Consider the following 13,310-nt stretch of genomic DNA (forward strand, 5'->3'; position numbering starts at 1 on the left):
AATTCTTATTTCACTTGCTTGGAGCAAAGACTAAAAACTAGTTTTCAGTCTTTGTTTCCCTTGCCAGTGCAAACAGAACGAATGCTGATCCTCATTTCCACGACTTCTTTAATCTAGGGTGGACCAGAATTCATTCCCCACCTCTCAGGTCGTAGCCTGTATTTCCAACAGGGAAATACATGCTCTGAGCGTCTTCCTGACCTGGACTGGCCATGTTCTTGCCGAAGAAAGAAATGGAGTCGTTTTACTCCTCATCTCCAAAGTTATGTACACCAGCATCACCCACTATAGAAATAACATGGCGACGAGCTCAAAGGGTAATTTATGGAGCATGGACAATAAGTAGGGTGTGTGTTCTGTCCTAAAAAATCCCAGACGAGGGCAGACTTAGGAATAATTTTCAAAAATCAGGAAGTCTGCGAAAATCCCCCCACTGCCTTATAAAGACTGCATGCTGCTCATCAAATCTCCTAAGACCTCGGGGTCCCTCCCCCTCTGAGGAGGTCCCTGGACCTGACTCCTAATGGCCAAAACCAAAGAACGCAGGCACCTGCCTCCAGCAAATCCACTCAGATTCCCTCTCATTCCCAGACACAAATTTCCATGAAAACCAGACACGGGACAGAAAGCAGAGCAGGATATTCCAAAATCGCTTCAGATCTGCAGCCTGATTTCATTAGACTCTCCGGCTTGTTTCTTTTAGCCCCTGTGCATGCCCACGGCAGGTGAAATGTCGCTGGCACTGCCGTCTACACCCATGAAGTCCATAGGCTTAAGGAAACCCGCCCGGTGCAGGAGAGATAGACTGTGGTGCCGAGGGGGGCATGGGTCTGTCCAGGAGTCAGCAGGAGGAGGGAGGCACTTAGTGATGCTCCGAATCCTTGACGAGGTGGCTCTATGGGGTGTTACTCGTCATGTCGCTGAACCCATCCCCACCGCCCTCGAGCATACAAAAGCTGTTCAGCCCGAAAAGAAAAACTCTGCAGTTGTCGTTATTAATCCAAGTCTAACTAAAGATTGCAGCTTCCAAGAGCACACGTTGGGCTCACGTTGGCCATTTCACACCCACGAGCACCCAACCTGAGAAGCTGGTAGGGAATGCATTTGGGGGGGTAGGAGGCAGCCCCACTGGCTTTCTGTCCCTTTCGTCATGCGACAATCCTGCATTCAGCACTTTGTCTCCAAGGTCCTCCCTGATGAAGGGGCAAGGACCCAGCGCAGAAGCGATTGGACACTAACCTTCCCTTGCGAGCCACCTGGCCAGCCTCGAGTTCTGGTTGCCAGCGATGACACGGACTGTCCTCCAAGACTTCAAGCGCATGTGGCTTACATCAACGTGGTCTCGCACCCACGCCCCACAGAGACCACTTGCCTCGCACGTTCTCATATTTACACATGTTCACTGAACGTAACCCCAAGTGACTTATTTAAGAAGTCTTAATGTGCTTCAGACTTCTCAAATAGAATTTGGTCCTTAAAGTAAATGCATACTCCCGTGGAAAACCGGGAGGAGGAACTCGGCCCACGGCATCAGGTGGACAGGCAGTGGCCCCAGAAGAGAATTTCGGTTGACCTCTGGAAGGATATCACCTGGTGGCCCAGGCCCCGTGTTGAACGGAACAGGATTCAACTGCAAAACTGCATTTGTTATAGTGGAGCTGACTGCACGCAAGATATTTATCTTTATGTATTTATATATTTATAAAGATATTCTTGCTTTTTGGTTTGTCCCTCGACGGCCTTCCAAGGAAGCCCCCCAGACACCAGAGCTGGGTCACAGCATAAACGAGAACACACAGCCCTGTTCATTAGTTTTGAGGTTTGGGTTTTCTTTTTTTAAATAAATCCCAATATTCTTAGTCCCTTGTGTTCAGTTGCCAATAACTGTACAAATGAGGTGTTAAATTTGATATAGGGATTAGAGTGGAGAAAAGCCACATGCATTTTACTTAACACAGTTTTGGGTTTTTTGTTTGTTTGTTACTTTACAGTAAGCATTGCCCACTGGGAACAATGCAGCAGAACAAGGACAGGGAAATTCCCTTATCATGCACTAGTGATAATAAAAGCAAACCATTTACAAGGGAGCACAGACAAGAAGTTTGCTGCAGATCAGGCACTGGAGCTGAAAACAAATTTCTTATTCAGGGAAATGTGAATGAGTAAGAACCTACAGTGAAGTTTTTTTTTTACTTTGCATAAAAATTAAATCTGAACTCTAAAGCATGCATATGGTAAAGAGCTAAGTTATTCAAAGACACATCACACATAGCACGTTGATAATACCAAGTAGCATATGAACGACACGACTGACTTTGTAAGACTTTGCCATGAACTTGAGTGTTTCCTAAAGAGGGAGAGGCCTTGTTAGATGAACCCGCCGTTACCAAATTGTGTGAATACGTGCTCTTGAAAGTTAATCCTGCAGCAATCCACCTCACAGATGTTCTTTCTTTCCCAGGGATAGCAGCACCTCAAGAATGCTATTCTTCCAAATGATAAATTGCATTATTCTCAAGAAACTGTCTGCATGCAAAACAAGAAGTCTGTCATCATCCTGGAATTATCTTTAAACAGGGAATATTCGAGGAAGAATTTTACTCATGAAGTTGTCAGAGCATGATTCCAATAAAAGCAGCACCACGCGTTACCAGGCATGCAAAGCTTCTGCCTGAAAGTATTTACTTTGCTCTTTAAAAGTATGTAGTGAGTCAACAGGAAATTACATATACATCTTCCCTCCAATTAGAAAACTGCAAATTGGGTACTAAATATGTCATGCTAGCACTCAATTTTTTATTGCTATCATATCTGGTTCCACAGTAATACGCTGGGTGAGATCCAAAGGAGACACCAAGTCACAAAATTCTACTCCTGTGTCGAGTTATATAATGGATTTCATGGTTACTGATTATATTAAATATGAATCCCCAGCCTAAGATTCTAAACCTGCACTGTCTAATAATACAACAACCACCAGCCACGTGTGGTGACTGAGCCCTTGAAATATGGTCAGTCCAGACTGAGATGTGTTGTAAGTGCAAACTCCACACTGGAGTTTGAAGATTTAATATAAAACATAATAATATAAAATGCCTCACCAATATTTATATGCATTGCATTGAAATGATAATACTTTGGACATGTTGTGTTACATGAAATAGATTATTAAAATTAATTTAACCAGTTTCTTTTTCTTTCTCATGTGGCTACTGGAAACTTTAAACATTGGCCCCTGGAAATTTTAATGTGGCTACTGGAAAATTTAGAACTAGCCATGAGACTTGCACCCACTTTCTCTGCCCAGCGTTGCTGCCTTGACCTTCCACTGTCTCTGCCCCTCTGGCACCCACTTCCTCCTTGTCACTTTCGGGAGTGGGCCTTCCTCTCTGACCAAGGGAGTTCTGGAACTCGATTCTGTGAGTCCTTACTACCTGTGTAACTCTCACCTTAGCACTCCCAAGCCTCACCCTGATATTCTGGAAAATGGGAGCAATAAGGGCCCCTCCTTCAAAGAGCCGTGGTGGGGGTGATTCTTACAACCCACGCCCCCAGCCTCTACCATCTGGTGCAGACATTGCCGTTAGGATCCTCCAAACACCACACTCACTCTCCCTTCCCCTTGCAAGATCAATTCATTCCCTACCTTGCAACTTCACACTTGAGATACTGAGATAAGTGTCTAGATTGGTCCCTCCAAAACCGGGGAGGGCCAGGTAGGTCCCGTGCTACATGACCCAGCTCCTGGCCAACACTTCCAATGCTCCAAGCACCAGCAGTGCCTGACTTCCCTGCCCTGCCCGCCAGCCCCTCTACCCACTCCCCCCCAGCCCTGCCTAGAGAGCCAACACAGGGCACAGGGCAGCTCCAATGCCTCCTCCTTCAGGAAGCACTCTCTGATCTTCCTATGGTGTGGCTTAGATCACTTTTTGTACAATTTTTGTAAGATGGGCTATTTTATTTATACTCTACCTTATTAAAAAAAAGATTTAGAGTGATCTACAAGGATATATGCAATATAACAAGGCTTTTAAAAACTCAGAAATAGAGGCACAATAAATACTAAAGATAGAGCTAAAGAGAAACGAGGGTCAGAGCAGAGGTGGCAGCTAAGACCATGGGAGCCCAGCGGGCAGGCGGTGGGGCCACATGCTGGAGCTGGGCCAGCCAGCCAAAGGCTCACACAAGTACTCCTGATGCTGAGACTGCAAATAAAGTTCTCCCGTGGATCCATAAGAGATCAGGGCTTGTGCGATAGGATAAGAAGCTTGCCCTGTGTTTTGCATGGGTGGTCTCTGCCATGGCCCCCAAACAGCACATCAGAGCACTTGATGTAAAAGCCCCGCAGGGGCCCCGGCTCACCATCACACCAGCCTGGTCTGAGCAGGTGGCACTACTGAATGAGCCACTTCTGTCACTGCTCTCTAGATCCCGTGGCACGTGGCTTCACCCCTCCCTAGATCCCGTGGCACATGGCTTCACTGCCCCCTTATTCCCTTTCCATATTTCAACTTCCTCAAGGTATAACCTGAGGCTTCCCCCAGTGCCCTCCCTGAGAGGCATCTTGCGTAGAATATCAGGCAATAACATAGCCTACGAGGCAACTTGCCATTCCCTGATACAGTCTGCACGTTCTAGTCTCTCTCCCTGTACTTGCCTTTCCATGACCCGGAATGCCCCTACTCCGCTGGAGTCCTGAACCTTCACAGCCTGGATCAAATCTGACCACAGACCAATCTCTGCCTATCAGCATTCCCAGCATTCCTGGGCATGCCTCTTGCCTTACATTAATTTCCACCTGCAGATATTTATCCCAAGGACACTGCTTTCGGAGTGAATACTATTAGCTACTTGGAGTGTAAAGGGCTAGAGTTTTGTTTACACGTTGTCAATACGACTAGTTGAGAAAAGATGGGACGCCTGGGTGGCTCAGTCGGCTAAGCATCTGCCTTCTGCTCAGGTCATGATCCCAGAGCCCTGGGAGTCCCGAGTCCGGCTCCCTGCTCCCTGGGGAGTCTGCTTTTCCCTCTCCCTCTGCCTCTTCCCCCTGCTGTGCTCTCTCTCTCTCTCTCTCTGACAGATAAATAAAACCTTAAAAAAAAAAGAAGAAGAATTCAAGCGGGTCACTAATTCCAGGAGTCAGACAAGTAGATCGGTAAGCTCCACACTGAAATCTTCTGGCTTTCCCCCATCATATTCACAGCTGTTCTTCCAATCTCTAGACATATCCAGTTTCTTCATAGTCTCAAATCAACCCATGTTCCCCACGTCTCTCTGTGGCTAGTGCTCCTCAAAGAAGTTTTGATTGAGAAATGTGTCCCCAGGTTGCTTAAAATTAATAAAGAAAAGTTAACATGATTGAATGCTTCATTTTTGCAAAGAAAATGTTTATGCTGAAGCTAACTGTAGTTATAAATGTGTTATTAATATGCACACAAATGTAACCCCTTCTCTGCCTCCTGGTAGCTTACTGTGGGGTCTACATACTTATGGGACGATTTTATTTTATTTTATTTTATTTTATTTTATTTTAAAGATGTATTTATCTGGGTTTTTTTTGTTGTTGTTTTTGAGAGAGAGAATGAGATAGAGAGAGCATGAGGGGGGGAGGGTCAGAGGGAGAAGCAGACTCCCTGCTGAGCAGGGAGCCCGATGTGGGACTCGATCCTGGGACTCCAGGATCATGACCTGAGCCGAAGGCAGTCGCTCAACCAACTGAGCCACCCAGGCGCCCTGTATTTATCTGTTTGAGAGAGAGAGAGCTCGCATGAGTGGGGGCTAGGGGCAGAAGGAGAAGGAGAGAGAATCTCAAGCAGACTCCCTGCTGAGCGCAGAGCCAGACTCGGGGCTCGATCTCACGACCCCGAGATCATGACCTGAGCCAAAACCAAGAGTCAGACGCTGAACCGAATGAGCCACCCAGACGCCCCTGGGATGATTTTATTGACTTATCTCTGGTTTTACAATTTTTAATATGGAGTATTTGAGAGAAACTGTACTTGTGGGGCGTTCTGTTTAACGGCCTGTGTTTAGAAGTCTTAGAAAATTGCAAAAAAAAAATCAAATTTTATCATGAGATACGAGGGTAAGCCGCCTCAGAACCAACAGTTTTGGCTAGGAGATCCTTTCATTTTGATACCTGAAGCAACAATCAATCATCTCTTCCTCTGCCTCCACAGCAAGGGCTTTCGGTTGGGTTTCAGAACCTGGAGTAAATATTGGTAATATGCTGACTTAATGCACCTTCTCCAAAAAAGACCCACAATATTCCCTGGGATTTGATCTTTATTGTCATTAATTCTATTTTAGAACTCTGTAGTGAAGTAAATTTTACCGCCAGGGTCAAAGAGACTAGAAAGTACTTTTTGATACTGAAGAAGCAAATTTTCCTCCACTTTTGCTTATTCTGTCATCTTGCCGCTGAATCTTGCACTGCAAAAAGAGCAAGCCTTGCACAAGACAAGTCTAAATTTTGTGCAATTAGAGACCCAGATTTGTAAATCTGGCAGCCGGCTCACATCAGCTTTGTGAGGTTGGATATAATTTTAATGAGAATGCATTCGAAGCATGAGATCTTAGAAGGTTCCTGAGCTGGCAGCTTCTTTTCTCCAGGTTTTTTTATCTTGCTTCCTAATAAAGGGAACTTCAGCTTTCTAATACATTTCATTTAAAAGTTTTACGTTAGAGAGTGTGTCAGTGACTTGTGTTTCCAAACATTTTATTTTACTAACACATACTTCTGTTACTATTTACACTCAGCTTGGATCCCAAAGTCCACCTCGTTCCCTCCTGGGGTCCAAAGTTTTGCCTTCCCAGACAGCACCATAGTGGTCCCCTCCCCCTCCCGCCATGAAGGCATCTTCCAATCTCTCAGATGCCTGAGATCCTCATTCATTCTGACCTCAAGCAGAATTCCCAGCCTCAGGGACACATAGAGGGGCGAACAGCACTTTCCCCATTGCCAATTCCAATGAATTTACTCTGTGAAGACAATGGGTCGTTAACAGATATGGTAAGATGTTGGGTTTCTCCTATTGTTCCAAAGAGCCCAGAATCGGATGGCCATCTTAGTTCAGACAGCAAGGGGAACACCACTGGCGGATCCATTTTCCACCATGCAGTTTATGACCACACCAAGGTGGTCACACAAACTTCCCTGCCTGGAACATTCCAATTCAGTCTTTCTTTTACTTTGCAACTTTCGCTAAGTTAGTAAGCCCCAAGAATCCATAACCCATACTCCCACTCCGTCACAGAGAAAATGAATCTCTCCACCGGGAATGGGGAATCACTTAACAGAAATATGGCAATGATAGTACACTGCCAAATAGGCCTTCCCTCCTTTGCTACCCTGCACCCGGACTGAGAAGCAAACACACGGCTTTACTTTTAAATTAAGATTTGGGAGCCTTTGCCGAACCTTTAATTAAGTGAAAATTAGAGTTTCCTGCTATTAAAAAATGTCACCACACATGAGCCTGTTTTCTTTCCTATTCATTGGAGAGATGCCTTTCTCCCCCTTCCAGTGGGAATAATTGTTGAAATAATATGATTCCTAAAAGGAATCCCATATGAGATACCAGCATGTATGAAAATCTCATTCCCACTAAAACGATTCAAAATTAAAAGGAAGGAGCCACAGACCTAGTTTTTTAAAAACTTTTAGACATGCTAGCGATTTGTCATAGATCAGATCTCACATTTAGTTCTCTAGGATTCTAATAAAAAAGCGATAAATTAATTCAAAGGGCTTATTTTATACACTTCAAGGATATTTCCGTCGTCACGCGCATGGAAAAAAGTCACATAAATAAACTTCCTTTGCACACACTTCTGAACATACACTGAGTCAAGGTAACTGAACCCCTTACTTTCATTGTCAAATTACTATTTCTCATACGCAATCAGGGTCTTCCAGATTATGACATGTCACTATAAAAATAGAAGAACTTAAAAGTTAGTTTAAATCTAAAACTTAGACCATTCTTAGACGCACCCTTTAATTTCTTGGTGTTGTCTACATTTTACTTACACTTAAATTTAGCAAAGTAATTTTAGACCGCCAGCCTTCACTACCTTCACTAGATTTGCAATGTTACAAACATGAAGCATTGAATCCTCTCTCTTTTAAATACAAAAATGTTACAAATAAAAAGTAAAATTAAAAGGGGAATTCCCCCTGGCTCTTCTGAAAAACTGGTTCTGAGACCAGTCCAATCATTGGAAACTCCTGTTATCTACAGAACAGCTCTGAATCAATAAATGTGAGGTGTATATTGACAAAGCAAAATGCACAACTAGCTAACTGACTGCTAATAAGCCGCCTGGAAGTACAAAGAAGCACCAGGGAGAAGATCATCCGGAGCACCAACAATACAGAGGGATGGTTGGTAGACTTCGTGCATAAGCAAATAAGCAATCGCCAATTACCACAGTGATGGAAAGTCTGCCCAATCCTCCAACTCGCGCTACTATAACCAGGTATCCAAATTGCCTGAAATTGTGTCCAAAATATTTGAATACTCCTATTGCATCAGCTTGTTTTTCTTACAAATGCCTCTCCAGAGTTTTTAGTATCATTTCAAATTCAAGGTGTAGATCAGAAACAAAAGCTGTATTTTGAAGGACTATATCCCCACCCTCCCCACCCCCAAAGCCCAGGAATCCTTAGATGGGAAGGGGAATGAAAACAGAACCCCTTTGGTATTCTCCTCCTCATTGGAAAAGCTTGCCTGGGAAGCAAGGGATGATGGAGCCAGGAAGTGATCTCTTTGTCTCCTTACCTGCATTTAGAGAGATCAACTCCCACCCTAAGGGGAGCAGCATCAAAAGGCTGGGATTTTGCTCATGAGGACTTAAGTTACCTTGACCACATCTTTCTTCCCCGGCTCCATAAGTCTCATTAGAAACATGCAGGTGTCTCTAGATCAACACCTCCGGAATGGAGTTCTATGAAATACCAGGCAGCCCTGATATTTATTCAACATGACAATGTCTCCCCACCACTCCATATCGTATGACAGACGCTGACCTGCTATCCTTTTTCATGGCCGAGTAGGAAAAGCCTTTAGAAACATTAGCTCCTCTGTCTTGTGAAGAAATAAATCCCCCTTTTATTATTTTATGTTGTTGTTGTGTAAGGATAACTAACCAGAAAAAAAATCAGAGCTAATATTAATTTTAGGGAAAAAATTGAAACTTTTCTAGTATTTATTTACCTATAACATGACACATGATATATTCCACATATGCACAGTATATGTATAATATTTTAGATAGCATCTAAGTTAAAAATCAATTTTGACATCTTTCGGAGATGCTTTACTTCTTACTTATATATCTGGCATTCCCCTGGGATCTTAGCCCTCACCACAAATAAAACACCTGATTTTATGAGATAGAAATTCAAAAAGATTTTTCTTTAATATCAAAAGAAAACATGAGAAGTGGAGGGGGGAATGTTTATATACACATGTACACACAGCCCCACCCCAAAATCCATTCAGTGGCAAACCCTGGTTTTCAAAATTTTAGCTAAAGTTGGAACATCAGAATAAATCTCTAAGCACTCATCAGGAAATAACAGACACATGTAAAATGATGTATCACAATTTTATCCTGAATTTTTAAAAATAAAATGAAGTAATGACAAAGTGTTAGAAAAGAAGAGAGACTGTAATTTTAAGTGGCGCTGAAATTACATATTCTTCAACATATAAATCAAAAGATATAATGCTCATTCGCCAGTGTAGTGTAATTTCCAGAAGTCATTGACTCTAATCGAAGCTAGGATTACCAAACCACAAACAGCATGTGTGATGTGGGTAGCACTCATAAAACCTTTCTTTAGAATTATAAAACTTTACATATTAGCCACAAGTTTGCATAGCTCACCCTGTTTCCACTGGATTTGTAATTTCAATGGTATGATTAGCTCATTCATAATCTGACACCCAGTGAAGTAATTTTTCTGGTTGGGTTTTTATATAACTTCTATTGCCTGGTCTTCCCACTGATGAAGGAGCCAGCACAAGCTGTTGCCAGCAGAGCAAGGGTTAACCCCAGGAATGTGACAGTTCTCCTGGTGATAAGGTGATGGGGAGCTGAGGTCGGTCAAGGGCTCCAAACTACTTGGAGAGAACTGAAAATACTCAGAAGTGGTTCCGATGATAAATAAACTCTATGCACTACCTTATGTCACCCAGGGAAAAACACAGCGCTTTTTTCACTCACATTGAAAGTTTTTTGAACTGCAGAAACTATAGAAACATGTTGAGTGTGAAATCTGTGGCCCATATGAATACGTTCTTTTTTGAAGGATAAACAAAATTATCCTTTTATCAACGAAGAGTTGTATTAAGTCCACATCTGCATTAAAATTGTTTATCCATTTTATTGGGCAGTCTAGTCTGCTATTAATAAAAGCATATAAGTTTATGCTTTAAAATACTAAAAATAACTCTTATACAGTACCTTTTACAAAACATCTATCAATATGTAATGGCGATAAATGGATGATGGATTTTAGATACCAAGGCTAGCTGATAAAAAAAAAAAAAATGAACTACAGGGTACATTTTTAAACATGCCAAGTACTCCAATTAAGGTGGCAAACTGTAAGCACATAAACCGAACAGCTGCAGGCTGAGATGTCAGAAGGTGAAAACAGAGAGGGGGAGAAGAAAGAGACGGAGTCCAGGTTTCGGAGCGCCTTTGGAGGGAGAGTCCACGCATGCAAGGACGACCCGGCGGTGACAGCTCAGTCCACACCTGGTCCCTGCGTTCCGTCAAGAGCGGGCTTTAATGCAACATCTACTACCGGGCGAGACAAGCACGAGTAGGCTTTTGCTCAGTGCCCCAGATTAGCCCCCCGCCGATTTCGGGGTCCCAGCTCCTCTCCATCCGGGCCCCGATCCCCGCGCGCCTTCCGGGACCCCGGCAGCGGCGAGCCTTCCCTCCCGGCGTCGCGCGCCCCACCTGTCCCGGCGCCGTCGGAAGGGCCCGCCACCCCGCCGCCGCCGCCTCCGCAGCCCGCTGCCGCCCGCCGCGTCCCCGCCGCCGCCAGCGCGGGAGCCGGGCAGAGCGCGCGGGGCGCGGGACTTACCGGAGGCGAGCGCCGCCGTCGGGGAGGGCGTGTCCCGCACGTGCGTGTCCGCGCGTGTCCGCGCCCGCGTGTGCCCGCGCGCGTGCCTGGCGGTACGCGCCGAGCCGCGCCGCACTGACTCCCGGGGCGCCGACGGGCTCAGCCCATGGTGTGGGCGCCGGCCTCGGGGAGGCTCCGGCTCCCGCCAATCGCCGAGCAGGGAGGCCGCCCCGACGCGCGACCCGCGATCCGGGGGGTGCGCGCCGGGGGCGGGGCGCGGGCGCGGGGACGCGCGTGTCCAAGTGCGCGTGGGTGTGCGCGCGTGGGTGTGCGCGGGCGGGGAGCCCGGCGGCGCGGGCAGGTCGGGTCGCTGCCGGGTTTAGGACGGAGCGGGCGGCTGGGGGGGGGTGAGGGGGGAGGAGGAGGAGGAGTGGCTGCTACAGCGGAGCCCGGCACGACGAGAGCACGGAGCCCGGCCCCGCAGGAGACGAACCCGGGACGCGCCTCCAGGAGGGGAGACGAGAGGACAGGGGGCTGGGGCGGGGGGGAGCCCACGGACGTGCTTGCTCCTCGAAACTCGGGGTCTCTTTTGGTGAGAGGTAGTGTTTTTTCCCCCCAGCCTCAGCCACTACAGACGTTAAAAATAATAAAAGAACTGGTTGCTGCTGGAGACGTTTAAAATGACCACCGACTGCCTTGGATGCTCGTCACAGCGAAGACGTCGCCCTCAGACTGGTGAAGAGACGCGGTGCCAAGGTGCCGCCGACTTCAGGGAGACCTGGGGTCGCTCCGTGCGCGCCCCGGAAGCCAGAGCCGAGCGCGGGGACCGGCCGGCGCAGGACGCCGAGGATGTCTGGGTGCGAGACACCGCGGCCTGATGCGCGGAAGCCGTGACAGCAGCCCCGTGAGGACCGTGTTCGCAAAAAAAACTGCTTCCAAAAGGGGGAGCCGCGAGGCTCTGCTCCTTGGCCTCCTCGGGGGCACTGTGCTAAGCCCCTCCAGATGTTTTAGTTTATCAGCGAATCCTGACCTCAAAATCGCGCTTACCTGAGTGCTGCTACTCTTCACTCACGCATGTCCCACGGGGGCTGTCACGACCGTCCCTGCGTGATCGCTAGGAACCCATCCCAGAGCGTCCTCTCGCACACTCTCCCCTTTCCGACCAAGTGAAAACTACCCGCGTCCCTCCCTCTCCAAACTTTAACAGCCAAGAATTTCAGCAAACAGCCAGAAAGAAAGCTAAGTCCCCCCACCCCAAGGGGAGGGAGGGAATAAGCACTCCTTTAATTTGAAAAATAATAATTAAAACTCCCTCAACTTTTAAGGCCGGGCAACATAATCTATTAATTGGTCGCTATTAACATGCAGTTTTATTGACCATAGCACACAGAAGTCTGATTGTGAAGGAGGAGTGTTTTCAATGAAAGTAGAGTTATTTTAGCTGCAGACGTGTTTACATTTCTGTGGTTTAGTCTATAACTTTCTCTTTTTCTTGCTGCAGAATTCTGCTCCATGAAGCAAAGCCCTTAGCTCCCAGACATTCCAAAAAGTCTGCCAAAATAATAGAAAAAAAGAGAGAGAAGAAAAAACAGACAGAGACCCCCAAGTCTGGGTCAGGCTCAGGGTTGTAAGTGGGCATCATGAGTATGCCCCCTCCCCACACACTTTCCAGTTTAAAAAAAAAAAAAAAGCCTTCAGGGCTCCATTTCCTGTTTGCTGGGGGAAAAAATGGGTCTAAGCAGCTGAGTTTCCAAATGGCCTTCTGGAGGACCTATAGATTCAGAGAGGATCTTTAACCCTAAAGATGCCAAAAATGACTCATAAATTTGAGAATCTGCCATTACAAACTCTCCAAGGAAGTATTTCTTTTTTAAATGGGCAACTTTCATGAAACTACAAATCTATTCTTAGGAAATTTCCTGAATAAACACACACATCGTGGTAGATGAGATACAAGACACCTGTCCTAAGGGGGCCAAGAGGAGATGCCAATAAAAATGAACAGTGAAAACAGAAGAAGCTTCTGACAAGAATGCATCATTTTCTTAAAGATGTTATGGTACAAAGAACAATGTATATTAAAAGGTGCACATTTATAGGGTCATGTCCATTTATATAATCTGTGCTAGGATCGTCATTTGCAAAATCAATTGATTCTTTTCAATTGCTCACTGCTACCACAGAAGTCACAATATTACAGTTTATGTGGTCTTAGATAATGTCCAAT

The 13,310-nt window shown here is 45.9% G+C and overlaps 1 protein-coding gene across 2 annotated transcripts in view; it reads right to left on the minus strand.

The window, feature by feature from the left end:
* The window catches only part of ERG (ETS transcription factor ERG), a 252,399-nt gene extending 240,181 nt beyond the window's left edge, over positions 1 to 12,218 (minus strand). The window contains exon 1 of one of the 2 annotated variants that reach the window (XM_027584632.2): positions 12,131 to 12,218. The gene's annotated coding sequence lies outside the window, so the exon portion shown is untranslated. Of the gene's footprint in view, positions 1 to 11,104; positions 11,188 to 12,130 lie in introns of those variants that run through there. The other variant, XM_027584631.2, reaches the window with a different exon arrangement.
* Positions 12,219 to 13,310: the final 1,092 nt, after the last annotated feature.

The sequence above is a fragment of the Zalophus californianus genome, chromosome 1, assembly GCF_009762305.2.
Source record: "Zalophus californianus isolate mZalCal1 chromosome 1, mZalCal1.pri.v2, whole genome shotgun sequence".
Lineage (NCBI taxonomy): Eukaryota > Metazoa > Chordata > Mammalia > Carnivora > Otariidae > Zalophus > Zalophus californianus.